The sequence below is a fragment of the Drosophila miranda genome (genome assembly GCF_003369915.1).
Source record: "Drosophila miranda strain MSH22 chromosome Y unlocalized genomic scaffold, D.miranda_PacBio2.1 Contig_Y1_pilon, whole genome shotgun sequence".
Lineage (NCBI taxonomy): Eukaryota > Metazoa > Arthropoda > Insecta > Diptera > Drosophilidae > Drosophila > Drosophila miranda.
This window is the reverse complement of record NW_022881603.1, coordinates 34,037,611-34,050,356: the sequence shown is the minus strand read 5'-3', so window position 1 is coordinate 34,050,356 and position 12,746 is coordinate 34,037,611. Positions and strand designations below refer to the sequence as shown.

The window sequence follows — 12,746 nt, the reverse complement described above, 5'->3', positions numbered from 1 at the left end:
AGTTTCATTTCGAAACAGCACGGGAGTGGAGATCTTGCCTACAATTTTCTGCGCAGCTCCATCAGCAGTTCGCACAGATGCATTAACGGTTTTGACGGTCGCATGACTAACTTTCAACGCTAACTCCCCTCCTATACAACTGATTGTTGCTCCTGTATCCAAAAGACCAGTGACTGTTCTCCCCAATAGTTGGACCTTTGCATACGGTCTTATGTCCTGCGCATTCCCAACTACGGCGGATAACAAAACTTTTCGTTCTTGCTTTCGTGCTACATTATACGCACATCTACGCAACTTCATTCGTAGGGAGCGTTGGCTACCATTCTCTATCTCTGTCCTGGTTGGTAAGTCTGGTATTTGTGACATGGCCGGTTGAAGTGGTAGCGAGTTTGTTTTTGAACTCGTTACTCCGTATTGGTGGCTTTCGATACCATCTGTCTGCGTGCACTGATCAACGGTGCACGAGCTGCCAAGTTTTTTGGATTGCATTTTCTACAAGAGGGCTTGTAAGTGTCAGCTTTCCCACACCCATAACAAAAAACCCTCCGCTCTCCAGTACATTCTTGGTAACGGTGACCTAACTTCCCACAATTCCAACAGTTAAGGGTCATGGCATCAATACTTGCATCATCTACACCATCAGCATCGTCATCCGTCTCACTGAACGTTTGATGCATCTCATTAATATGTCGTTTAGACGCAGCACGCTGCAAAATTGTCGTAGATTTGGACAAGTTCTGCAAGAATCGCTCGCGAGTACGAACTATGTATATGACTTAGCTCTGCGATACTCTTGATGGGTACATACAAGATTTCGTGTTGAATTTCTGGAACTAAATTGGCTTTAAGAGCTTCTAACAGATAGGGCTCAGTCATTCGCTGTACTAGTTTGTCTGCCAATGCGACTATTGCTTCATAAAATAAATCAAACGGTTCATTTGGCTTCTGTTTCCGCTGCGTGATCGCTGAGCGGATATCCAAGTCGGTACGTCCGTCTTTGAATTGAGTCTTGAGTGCTACGCACAGGTCGGACCATCGGATGAGGGGGACACTCTTGTGGTATCGCCACAACCATTCACTGGCACTGCCCTCAAACAGGTTGCTCGCATATCTGGCTAACAGTTCAAAATTTCCATTTAAGGATTGGTTGGTCATGGCATTTACCCTATAAATGAAGTCGTCCACGCCAATGGAGGAATGACCTGAAAACCGTATTTTCCAATTTGAAATGATTCGACTTATTCTATCAGCTCGTAGCTCTGAGACTGGCGGGGGCCCTCCTAGACTATATCTAGTTTGTGGCTCTCTGGCCGTCTGTCTTTCCGAACTACCCCCGAACAGTTGCTGAAACGTTTGTTGTTCTACTTCGTCGATGGTTTGTGTATTGATTGGTTGTGAACGAACACTTTCAATACTTTCACGGGACGCCGTTTGCTGAATCGATAATTTCTGCAGGCCAGTTTCTATGGTCTGCGCTAATATGTTGGTTTGAGCCTGCATTGCAGCTGCCAAAGCATCGGCAATAACCTGGTGTAGACCTGCATTGGTCGAAGCGGCATTTGCTTCCATTTGTACTTCCGAGTTAGTCTCACTAACAGTTGACCCGCTTGGGGCGTCTGCGTTGGGATCGGTTGCCCTACCCTTAGACCTAGTCTGGTGCATGGTTGTGCTGGGGTCGTGGCTTGCAGTCTGGACTGCGGCAATCTCCTCAGCTAAATTCAAAGCCGATGCATGCAAGCTAACGTGGCAGACAGGACAATTCTTTTTGGCTCCAGCTTTACGGTTAAAACAGACTCGGTGGAATTGGTGTCCACAGCTGGTGGTAATTAACTGAGCTAGGTAGTCAACATCCTTGGCGCACGTGCTACAAATTATTCCCTGATTCTCTATTTGAGCGAAATTCTCGGGACTACGACTTAGGGGCATGATTATCGTACAAAATCTGTTACCCAACGATCTTTTATAGATAATAACGACACTAAATACGGACTAATTTATATATAAAGGCAAAGGAATAGAAATGACAAAATGTTTTTAAATAAAAGGATCATGATTCTGCTTCGATGCACATAAGAGATAGACTGAATCTCGTTCGCTATCTAATCTCACTGTCTAAGAGACGAATTCGTGTAGAAAACAAAGATAGTGAGTCGGACAGGTTCTTTCTACCGCGAGACAGGCGATAGCTTTTTTGACATACATACACCTGATTTCTATCAACGGCTGAATCCTATCACAAAAACTGGACCAAGTAGGTCTTACTTTGCATCAACTGGACCAAGAGCTTATTCTAAAAGCTTCAGGATTTCGACAGTCGACGACGCTCTTTATAGTTGGGAGGATGATGGTTAGGTTAGGTTCAGGCGGTAGCCTGGGGGAGTGATGAAACCCTCCCAAGCTCACTTGGACCTGTAGAAGGTCCCGATGTGGTGCCGCATGGGCGTGTGCCCCTTCCCAGTACCTAAAAAACCGTGGAGAAACAGGCTGTTGCAAATTAAGGGCAGTCCCATCCGGAGGCTTGGATGAATCTGGACAAGGTCCCCGGTTTGATTTCGGACAGGTCCGAAATGTCTGTGAGGAAAGCGGCCCCGAGAATATGAAGACGACGATTTCCAAGGGCCGGGCAGTGGCAGAAGAAGTGGGGGACCGATTCCTCCTCTTCCTCGTCGCGACAACTCCTGCAGAAGTCGTTATGAGGGATTGACAGTCTAGAGGCATGAGTGCCAATCTGCCAGTGTCCCGTAATGGCTCGAGTAACTGCAGAGCACTGTGCTCTGCTGAGCCTATACAGCTCGGCTGAGCGCTTCTTCGATCGATATGGCCATATCAATCTTGAGATTTTACAGGAAACGGTTTGCTGCCATCTCCTATTGGCATTTTGCTCGAACAATTCGTGCGTGAGGAGCCTGCACGTAGCCAGAGGCATCGCTACCTGCTCCCTCTCCATAAGGAGAGGAATTGTAGTACCATGCCTTGCTAGCTCGTCGGCGGCGTCGTTCCCCTCGATGTCCCTGTGGCCTGGGCCCCATATAAGGAAAAGGTCGAACTAATCTGCGATCTCGTGCAGAGACCTGCGGCAGTCATTTACAGTCGCTGAGTTCGACGATATTGAGCCTAGAGTTTTAATAGCTGCTTGGGTGTCCGAGAAAACGCACACTAAGTGCGTGTCTAGAAGTAGTTTGGAGACGATGGAAATGGCCTCCTTGATGGCTACAGCCTCCGCTTGGAACACACTGCAGTGGTCTGGGAGCCTGAAGCAATGACTGATGTTCAGCTCGCTGCAGTAGACTCCGCCTCCCACGCGGCCGTCTAACTTTGAGCCATCAGTGTAGAAGTGAACCGCATTTGCGGGTCCTGGTTCGCCCATCTCCCAGTCCTCCCTAAGTGGGATTGATACCTGGAAAGGCGTCGAGAGGTGATCACTAGGGACACAATAATCTGTCCTCTCTGGTAATTGCGGGTGTCTCGTCAGGATTCCCGAGTGCCCAACCGCGGACGCTTTCCACAGTCTGGCTTCTCTCATTCTGAGTGCGGAAAGTGTTGCCACTTTCTTTCCCATGAGATCTATGGGGAGGAGGTCCAGCACAGTATCCAGGGCTTCCCCTGGAGTAGTGCGTAGCCCGCCAGTTATGCATAGCTCTGCCATGCGTTGAACTCTGCTGAGTTTATTGAGGCATGTCCTTTTGTCTAAGGCTGGCCACCATGCTACCGCTCCATAGAGCATGATCGGTCGTATGATGGTGGTGTAAAGCCACCGAACTATATAGGGGGTCATTCCCCATCTTAGTCCGGTCGCTTTCCTGCAAGTATAGAGGGCTACTGTGGCCTTCTTTACTCTATCCTCTATGCTCATTTTCCAATCGAGCTTTCTATCGAGGATTAGACCAAGATACTTGGCGTTGTTGCTGAAGATCAGCGCTTCCCCACATAGTCTTGGGGGAATCAGTGCCGGAACTTTGTACTTCCTAGTGAAGAGCACCAGTTCCGTTTTAGACAGGTTGACGCCTAGACCGCATTTGTCTGCCCATTTTGACATCTTCATGAGAGTGCTTGTCAGGCACTCACACAGCGTCTGCGGGAATTTACCCGAGAATGCTATAGCAACATCGTCCGCATACGCCACCACGCGGCAGCCACCCCCCTCTATCTCCCGCAGCAGTTCGTTCACTGCCACGTTCCATAGGAGTGGCGAGAGGACTCCGCCCTGCGGGGTGCCTCTACTGACAAATCTGGTGGACGTTGACGTCCCCAGTGATGCCTCAACCGTCCTGCATTGTAGCATCTGATCGATCAGGCTCACCGTCCGGGAGTCAACCCCCAGGTCCGTCAGTGCACCCGTGATGGCGGTCGGGAGGATGTTATTAAAGGAGCCTTCTATGTCAAGGAAGGCTACCAGGGTGTACTCCTTACAGTTGAGGGACGCTTCTATGATCGATGTGATCGTGTGTAGGGCCGTTTCGGTGGATCTTCCTTTCCGATAGGCATGCTGGGAGTCTGAGAATAGACTAGGCGGAATATTTACCGTGAGATGCATCCCCAAAAGCAGTTCCATCGTCTTCAGAAGGAAGGACGATAGACTTATGGGTCTGAAATCTTTGGGGGCAGTGTGCGAGGGCTTGCCTGCCTTGGGGATGAAGACGACTTTGGTGTGAAGCCAGGTTTCCGGGATATAACCATGGGAGAAGATTCCCTCGTATATCCTTTTGAGCCAATTAGTGGCTTTTTGTCCAGCGTGAATCAGTTGGGCAGGGATGAAGCCATCTGGTCCCGCGGATTTGTATGGTTTAAAGCTTTTTATTGCCCAGGAAATGTTCTCCTGGCTTAGCAGGTTCATGATAACACTTGAAGCAACGGAGGGAGCCGCGATGTAGTGTGGTCTGTTTTCATCGCAGCCGGGAAAGTGGGTGTTAAGGAGAAGATTTAGCGACTCATTGCTGGACGTTGTCCATGATTGGTCGGCGTTCTTCAGGTAGCCCAGAGTGGGTGTAGTCTTCGAGAGAACTTTGCGCAAGCGCGAGGCTTCCGAGTTATTCTCAATGTCGCTACAGAACTTACGCCATGAGGCGCGTTTTGCTTTCCTCAGTTCTTTATTGTAAACTGACAGACTGGCCTTGTAATCGGCCCAGTTCTGCTCAGCGTTTTCAGCCTTAGCTTTATTGAAGAGTCTTCGGGAGGCTTTCCGGAGTTCCCTCAGTTTCGGATTCCACCATTCAGGTTTCTTCCGGCCTCTGCTCTTGCTAGAGGGGCAGGATTTATTGAGCGCCTCATTGCAGGCGTCGGTAAATAGTTTAACAAGATGAGTCGTGGCTTCCCTGGAGATCTCCTCCTCAGGTGGAGTCTCAGGGAGAACACGACAGAGGTGGTCTGAGTACCGAGCCCAGTTTGTCCGCCTAAGGTTCCGAAATTGAACTGGTCTCGGTAGTGAAAAAGAGAATGCGGTTTCCACGTACCTGTGGTCCGAGAGGGAGTGCTCTTCCAGGACCCTCCAGGATACGATGTTCCCGTGTAACTCATGAGAGGCAAGTGTGAGGTCCAGGACCTCCTTGCGGTTTTTAATAATGAAGGTGGGATCACTCCCCCTATTTAAAAGGACCATCTGAGTGGTCAGTAAATAGTTGAAAAGGTACTCACCCCTTTCGTTGCTGTCAGTGCCTTCCCACTGGCAGTGGTGTGCATTGGCGTCGCACCCTGCGATTAGGCCGGTGTCCTTGGCCTCGCAGTCTGTGATTAGCGCCCTGAGCGCCTGTGGAGGGGTATCTGGTTGGTCGTGACCCATGTACGTGGAGCAGATTCTCAGTGAGAACCCCTGGCCTTCGAGGCTCACTGCTGTTTGGTCTTCATTGCTTAAATTTGGGAGCAAAAATAAGTGCAAATCTCTTTTTGCAAGGATGCAGGTGCGAGTTTTACCTGCGGAGTCAGCTACGTATAGCTTATAGTCAGGAGTCCTCAGACCAGAGACCCTGTTTCCGAGGATCCAGGGCTCCTGAATGAGGACTATGTCGGCTCCACCCTTGGCTAGGTGGAGCAGGAGAGCAGCGCATGCTGCCTTACAATGGTGGAGGTTTATCTGCAGGAGTATCAGTGACATTCCTGAGGTTCACCTCCACCATTGTCCTGTCGTGGTCGCTCTCCGAAGAGTCCAGCTCCTCCGCTACCCCGATGTGCTTGAGATCCCTAGTGAGATCGCTCACGTCTGACACGTAACCATCTAGGATGTCATCCGACACCACTGATGCCACGTCTGACACCGCAGGCTTGATCTCCATACTAGGGATCTCCGGGGGCTCCAGGTCTGGCTCGACCGTCGGTTGCATGCCTTTGGAGTCGGACTTGTACGGTACTACGACTACCTTCTTGAAGCCGTAGTCCACAGCGCCCTCCGTGTCGTGGAGAAGTCTGACCGACTCCTCGTTCAGGACGAGGATGATTTGGCGCCTCTGCCCGTTGCTCTCCTCTACCTTGGCCACCTTCCAATCGGCTGTGGGAAGGTGGGGGTTGCAGACCTGCAGAATCCGGAGAATCTTATCCGGCTCCGCAGGCTTCGCCGAGACCCACGCTCTGGCCTTCGGGGATGTCCTCCCACTTCACGACCTCCAGCTGGGCTCCTGGGTAGACCTCCTTGAGCGACGCTACCGCCTTCGCGTAGAGGGCCGCCGAGCGAGCATCTTGGCAGGCGATGGCTTTCACCCTGCCTTGGTGCCACCCGGCGTCCTCACACTTGGGCGGAGGTCCTCCATTCTCCTCCAACTCCTGGAGGAAACGGTCTTGGAGCTCGTTTTCCACGAGGTGCCACTTGTCCCTAGGGATCTGCCCGTCTTTAGAGCCCCTGTCTAGGACTCCAATCAGGGTTTTTCCCCTCGCCACCTCGGCAAACGAGCGGTTGCTCAGTGTCTTCGTCCTCTTGGCCTGTTGGACTTGTGTGGCGGTGTCCTCCGCCGAGCGTTGCCGCTTGCTTGGGGCCTTGGCTGTGGCCTTGCCAGCTTTGGCTGGCTGGTAGTCGGGCAGGACTGTCTTGGCCCATCGCCGCGATTCGATTCCCTGGGCAGACGCCAGGAACACCGGGTCGTCGTTGCCCAGGATGAAGGCCGCACGTCTTTTGTCCTGGAACTTGGGCCTATCTTTCGAGGCAGAGGCGGCGCCTGCCGGGGTTGTCAAGGTGTTCCCGGTCCCAAGGGGTCCGGCAGCCGCGATATCGCTCTGCATGGTCGCCCCCCCGGTAACCGGGTCGCCCTTGGGGCCCCCCGACGTGGATTGGCCCGATTGGCTTTTCGGTCCTCTCCTCACAGCGCCTGCTGCCTCGAGACGGTGGACCGACTTAGTCTCCTTTCCCGTCTTTTTGGGCACTGGTTTCCCAGATGCGTTTGTAGAGGGATGGTCTTTTCCCTCCGGCACTTTAGGAGGAGTGCCGTGCTCCTTTGCGGTGTTTTTTGTTTTTAGATTTAAATTTGGCATATTGATCCCACGAGTAGGCGGGAAGGGGTTAGTCGCCCGGGGCATAGCCCGCGTGCCCCGGGAAGCCTTATTTAAAACTTGAGGTCGGCAGGTATCCAGAGTCCGCATATAAGCGGCCGAGCAACCCCTCGGCCATGCATCCCTCGGCATATGACAGTGTCACCTTGGATTGGGGTTATTTCACTTAGAGTTTTCTTCTCTCCGCCCGACTACAATTAGCCAGCATCCTGGCAGAGACATGACCGTACCAGGACCTGTTTCCAGCCGCCCTCACGGGGAGAGTGTAGTCGCACTTCCGCCGGTGTGTACAGTTACGGCGGGTGCCTGTTCGCTCGTGCCCACCTGTATCCTATGACGCGGAGCACAGTCGCCTTGGATCCAGGGCAAGCCATGAACCCGAGGCGCCTGTGCCCCATTCCGAGTCTACAGTTGTGACGAGCCGACCCGACATCCGTTTATCCCCCTGTAGCACCCGACGGCTGACGGCCTGGGAGGATGCTAGAAAATAGAAAAAGCTGCAAATAAACTTCCTTGCGTATACTCTCAACTCCGCGAGATAGGTTATAGCTTGTCGCCATAAATTAACCCAATTTCGATCGACGGAGGGAATATCTACTTGCACTCGATCGATACACCTGATTTCTATCAACGGCTGAATCCTATCACAAAAACTGGACCAAGTAGGTCTTACTTTGCATCAACTGGACCAAGAGCTTATTCTAAAAGCTTCAGGATTTCGACAGTCGACGACGCTCTTTATAGTTGGGAGGATGACAGAAAATAGAACGAGGGGGAACGTTGTGAGTTGCTACGTACACCGCAACTCTACAGTTATACCCGATACTAAGTCAGTATGGCTCTCCTGCGGCAGACGCCGCTAATATTGAACCACACGACAAAGAGTGCGTGCGAGAGAGACAGAAAATCAGTCTGAGCGTGACGTCGGGCGCTGCGTGGCCACTGCAAATTGATTTCTTGCTTTTGGCTACAAAAATGATCCGATCTGATCCAGATTCAGCAATCTGATAGATATAGTCATTATCTATGATTCTGCGTTTTTAGTTTTCTCGAATGTGCAATATTGTGGATGCAACAGATTTTCGTCCTTTGTGGGGGCGGAAGGGGGTGGAGCGAAATTCTGAGATATACGTCTTATAGTGAGATCTAACAGAAGTGCGGATACGGACGGACGGACGGACGGACGGACGGACGGATTTGGGGTATATTAGATTTGTGGTAAAAGTGGATGTGTGTAACGTCCAGAAGGAATCGTTTCCGACCCCATAAAGTATATATATTCTTGATCAGCATCAAAAGCCGAGTCGATTGAGCCCTGTCTGTCTGTCCGTCTGTCCGTCCGTCCGTCCGTCCGTCCGTCCGTCCGTCCGTCCGTCCGTCCCCTTTAGCGCCTAGTGCTCAAAGACTATAAGAGCTAGAGCAACGATGTTTTGGATCCAGACATCTGTGATATGTCACTGCTACAAAAATATTTCAAAACTTTGCCCCGCCCACTTCCGCCCCCACAAAGAACAAAAATCTGTTGCATCCACAATATTGCACATTCGAGAAAACTAAAAACGCAGAATCATAGATAATGACCATATCTATCAGATTGCTGAATCTGGATCAGATCAGATCATTTTTATAGCCAATAGGAACAAATCAATTTGCAGTGGCTACGCAGCGCCCGACGTCACGCTCAGACTGATTTTCCGTCTCTCTCGCACGCACTCTTTGTCGTGTGGTTCAATATTAGCGGCGTCTGCCGCAGGAGAGCCATACTGACTTAGTATCGGGTATAACTGTAGAGTTGCGGTGTACGCAGCAACTCACAACGTTCCCTCTCGTTTTTTTTTGTATTGAACTAACCACTTTCACTATTGAAATAGGACTAAGGGTTTCCTTTTTAAATGGTATCTTTTTAGGCCCCCCAAACCCCTTCTTAATCTTTTATATCCAAAACAAACAGTACCTGCTCACAAACCTGTTTCAAACGATTCCTACTGGGTCAATCTAATAATATGAGGGAAAGGTTACAACCTCTATTCTACCTGAAATCCACTTATTCTTTTTGCGTAATCCTCACTTGGAAGAAACCTGTTTCAAACAAATCATGTGATTCTCTTGTAATAAGAGGAAGTGAAATTCAACCAATCAAAAGTAAAACAGCAAACATTTAAAATAAATAGTGGTTAAATGTGTTATATTTATTATATACATATGTATGTATATATTATTTTTAGAAAAATACATAACATATTCTTATTATATAAATATGTATTCGTATTATTAAAATTTCGCCTCAGCTAATTTTACCGCAGCAATTAAGTCATCATCATCGATTTGAGAGGATTTTACATGGTTGAGAAGGAGGATTGAGATCGAAGTTAGTTCACATTATTACCGATAGGTGGCGCCACCAAGTAGTAAGGATAAGGGACAGCCGTATATTTACTATAAGTAGCTTTAATTAATTTTTATGTCTTCCTATTATAATTTTATTCTTTGTGTGCTCCTGTATATATCTCCATTAATTTGTGTTCTCTTACCATTCAACCCTCTATACGGACATCTAGAAACCCAGTTTTCTAACCTATGTTTTTCTATAGGATGTAAATTTCAGAAACTTCACACATTTGTTTTCCCAATTCAATGTTTATAAAATATCCTATAAGTATTTATTTAACTTGACCAGTTAATAACATAGCAGAAATTGTTTCCCAATTCAATGTTAATAAAATATCTTATAAGTATTTATTTAACATGATCACGTAATAACATAGCAATATGATGCACACTTACATTCAACATGCTGCCAAGCTGCACTTGCTTAAGCACATGCTAATGCAACATGTTCCGAATTTGGTAATTCAGTATAAAATTCGAGCGTCCCATTCATTCATTTAAAAGTTGAGCCATATTGCCTGTGCACTACGTTCGAGCACACATACCGCCATTAATTCGACCCCATACAGAATAGCGTTTGGTCAACATATGGTTACCAATGGCTCTAGCTATCAGCTATTAGAAATGCTGGAGGATCGAACAGTACAGTTTTCGCGAGACGATTCATTCAATATCATTCGGCAAAAAGCTATGCATTCAGCTCAACAGCAGCATAGTCGCAACGAAAAAGTATATAATTTGCGTAGTCGAGACGTCTCGTTTGTCGTTGGTCAGGAAGTGTATAAAAGAAACTTCCAGCAAAGTAACTTTAGCAGAGACTTTATTGCCAAGCTGGCACCTACTTTCGTGAAAGCCCGGGTGAGAAAAAGCCTTGGTAATAGTTACTACGAACTCGAGGACCTACAAGGACGAATCCTAGGGAAATTCCATGCTAAAGATATAAAACAATGAGGTTTCAGGCGTGGATCACTCTTTTCATTGTATCACTGCCAAGTGTGATCTTGGTAGGGGGGTGTTGTAGTGGCGCCTGTCCAACCAAAAATATCGGATAACCGTCCCACGGTTTCCCCTTCCCTTAGACATGCACCTTGCACCTTTTGGGCAGTTACGCGCAAGAAAAAAATGACATAAGTTAACAGCGGCTACTGTCACGGTGTGGTGAGAAAAGGGGAATTAGAGAACCAAGGGCTCAAGCGGAAGGAGAGTGGCTTGGGCATGTTCTTTCCAATTTTACTCGCGATCCCAGACGGACGTCTGAGGAAAATACTCAAGTAGTGCAGTGAAAGGAAAAATTCTAACCTCGACCGTAATTACCGCGTGTCCATCGTGGCTAAGATCTAGTCAAAAGATCAGCCGACCATTCCTACGTTTATTAAGCGAAGGCCGAACCCATCGGGTGAGTGAAAATTGTACCCCAACTGCCGGCCAACAGAAAATTAAAGTTCGTTTTTTTTTCTTAAAAACCTAACCATAGGTTTGGCCGTACGTAATACCGTACGAAACGCCGGTCGTAGTGCCGTAAGCCGTACCCACTACAGTCTCGTCACCTTGCCACACATATAAGTACCCATCATACCGATCGACTACAGTATGTGTTAGCCGTCTCCGACCACAAATCTTCTTTCGGTGTGGCGCCTGCATACATGTGAGCATCACTGTATTTACCGCAGCGTGTACCGGCGTGGGTCCACACACATACAAGCCTTTCTCGGCCTACACCAGTGAAAAACGGTCGATTGTCTTTTATCTACGCGTGCAGTGACATACATATGTACATATGTGTCATTGCTACGTCGCTAACGCCGCCCGCATACGAACAGTAACGCTAAAGGAGAAGACATTTACCGGTGCCGAAATACTGTTTGCGTTTCTGATGAAGTCATTCGGTGTCTCGATCATGATGGCTATGCCCATGCATTTCTTCATATTAGAATAATACTTTGGAACCCCACTATTGTACTGACCCTATGATTAACATTAAAAGTTAAATTCGTGTGATTCGGTTTGTTTGGCTTATCATAAAGAAATGTGCAGCTAGAAGGAAACGAACTAAAACTAATACTCGCGCGTATCGCCTATCTACTCTGACACACTGATATTTACAAGTTTTCAGCCACCCTCATCGACCACATGGAAGCGCTTTCATCGTTGGATTTGATCGTAATGTGAACGTCTTCTATATGTGAATTCAAAATTTTACGCAAGTCGAAGCAACATTAAAGATTCCATGCCTCGACCGTAAACTTCCCAGCCGTACTGTAACGCTGACCAATCCAATTGTTCACGTGTTTGTTTTGTTCTGCTCTTTCGCAAGCAATGTAACTTTCTGCAATTCCGAATCTATCGACAACCTAACTTATTGCAATTGCTGTGCACTTTAAAGATGCACCCATCCGTCCCTTGTTTTTGCATTTAAACTGAAAACCATTCGAATATATTTCTATTTGTGTAACGTAATTACCATTATTCCTGAATATACTCTTTATAATTAGTTGACCCTAGTCTAATAAGATCTTTCATCATGATATTTTTATATATATAATTAATCTTAATTGCAGCTTATTTGAACATATTATCCTTATTACTTTAGTAGCCCTTATACATATAGTGACATATCCATAATTCCCCACATCCCATACACATTATGTTTATGTACAATTCATCCACCCCATCCACACAAGTAACAGGACCCCACTCAAGAATCAATAAGTGTTTCTTCCCATACTCCAAGCTAGGGCCCCCCATAATATAAACAATGGACCACATTGTTTCATCAACATTAGAATCACGCCACTCTCGAGAAATCGATTCTTTAGAATCACGCCACTCATGAGGACCAATCAAAGCTAGACATAAAACCAATGAGTATCACATTCCTAGCTCCGTCA

At 47.9% G+C, this 12,746-nt stretch overlaps 1 long non-coding RNA gene across 1 annotated transcript; it reads left to right on the top strand.

Annotated features, from left to right (window-relative positions):
- The first annotated feature begins 11,039 nt into the window (after window positions 1-11,039).
- Window positions 11,040-12,477, top strand: LOC117190807. The gene is made up of 3 exons (XR_004473846.1): window positions 11,040-11,254; window positions 11,333-12,023; window positions 12,110-12,477. It is a non-coding gene; the product is annotated as an uncharacterized LOC117190807 (long non-coding RNA).
- The last annotated feature ends 269 nt before the right edge of the window (window positions 12,478-12,746 follow it).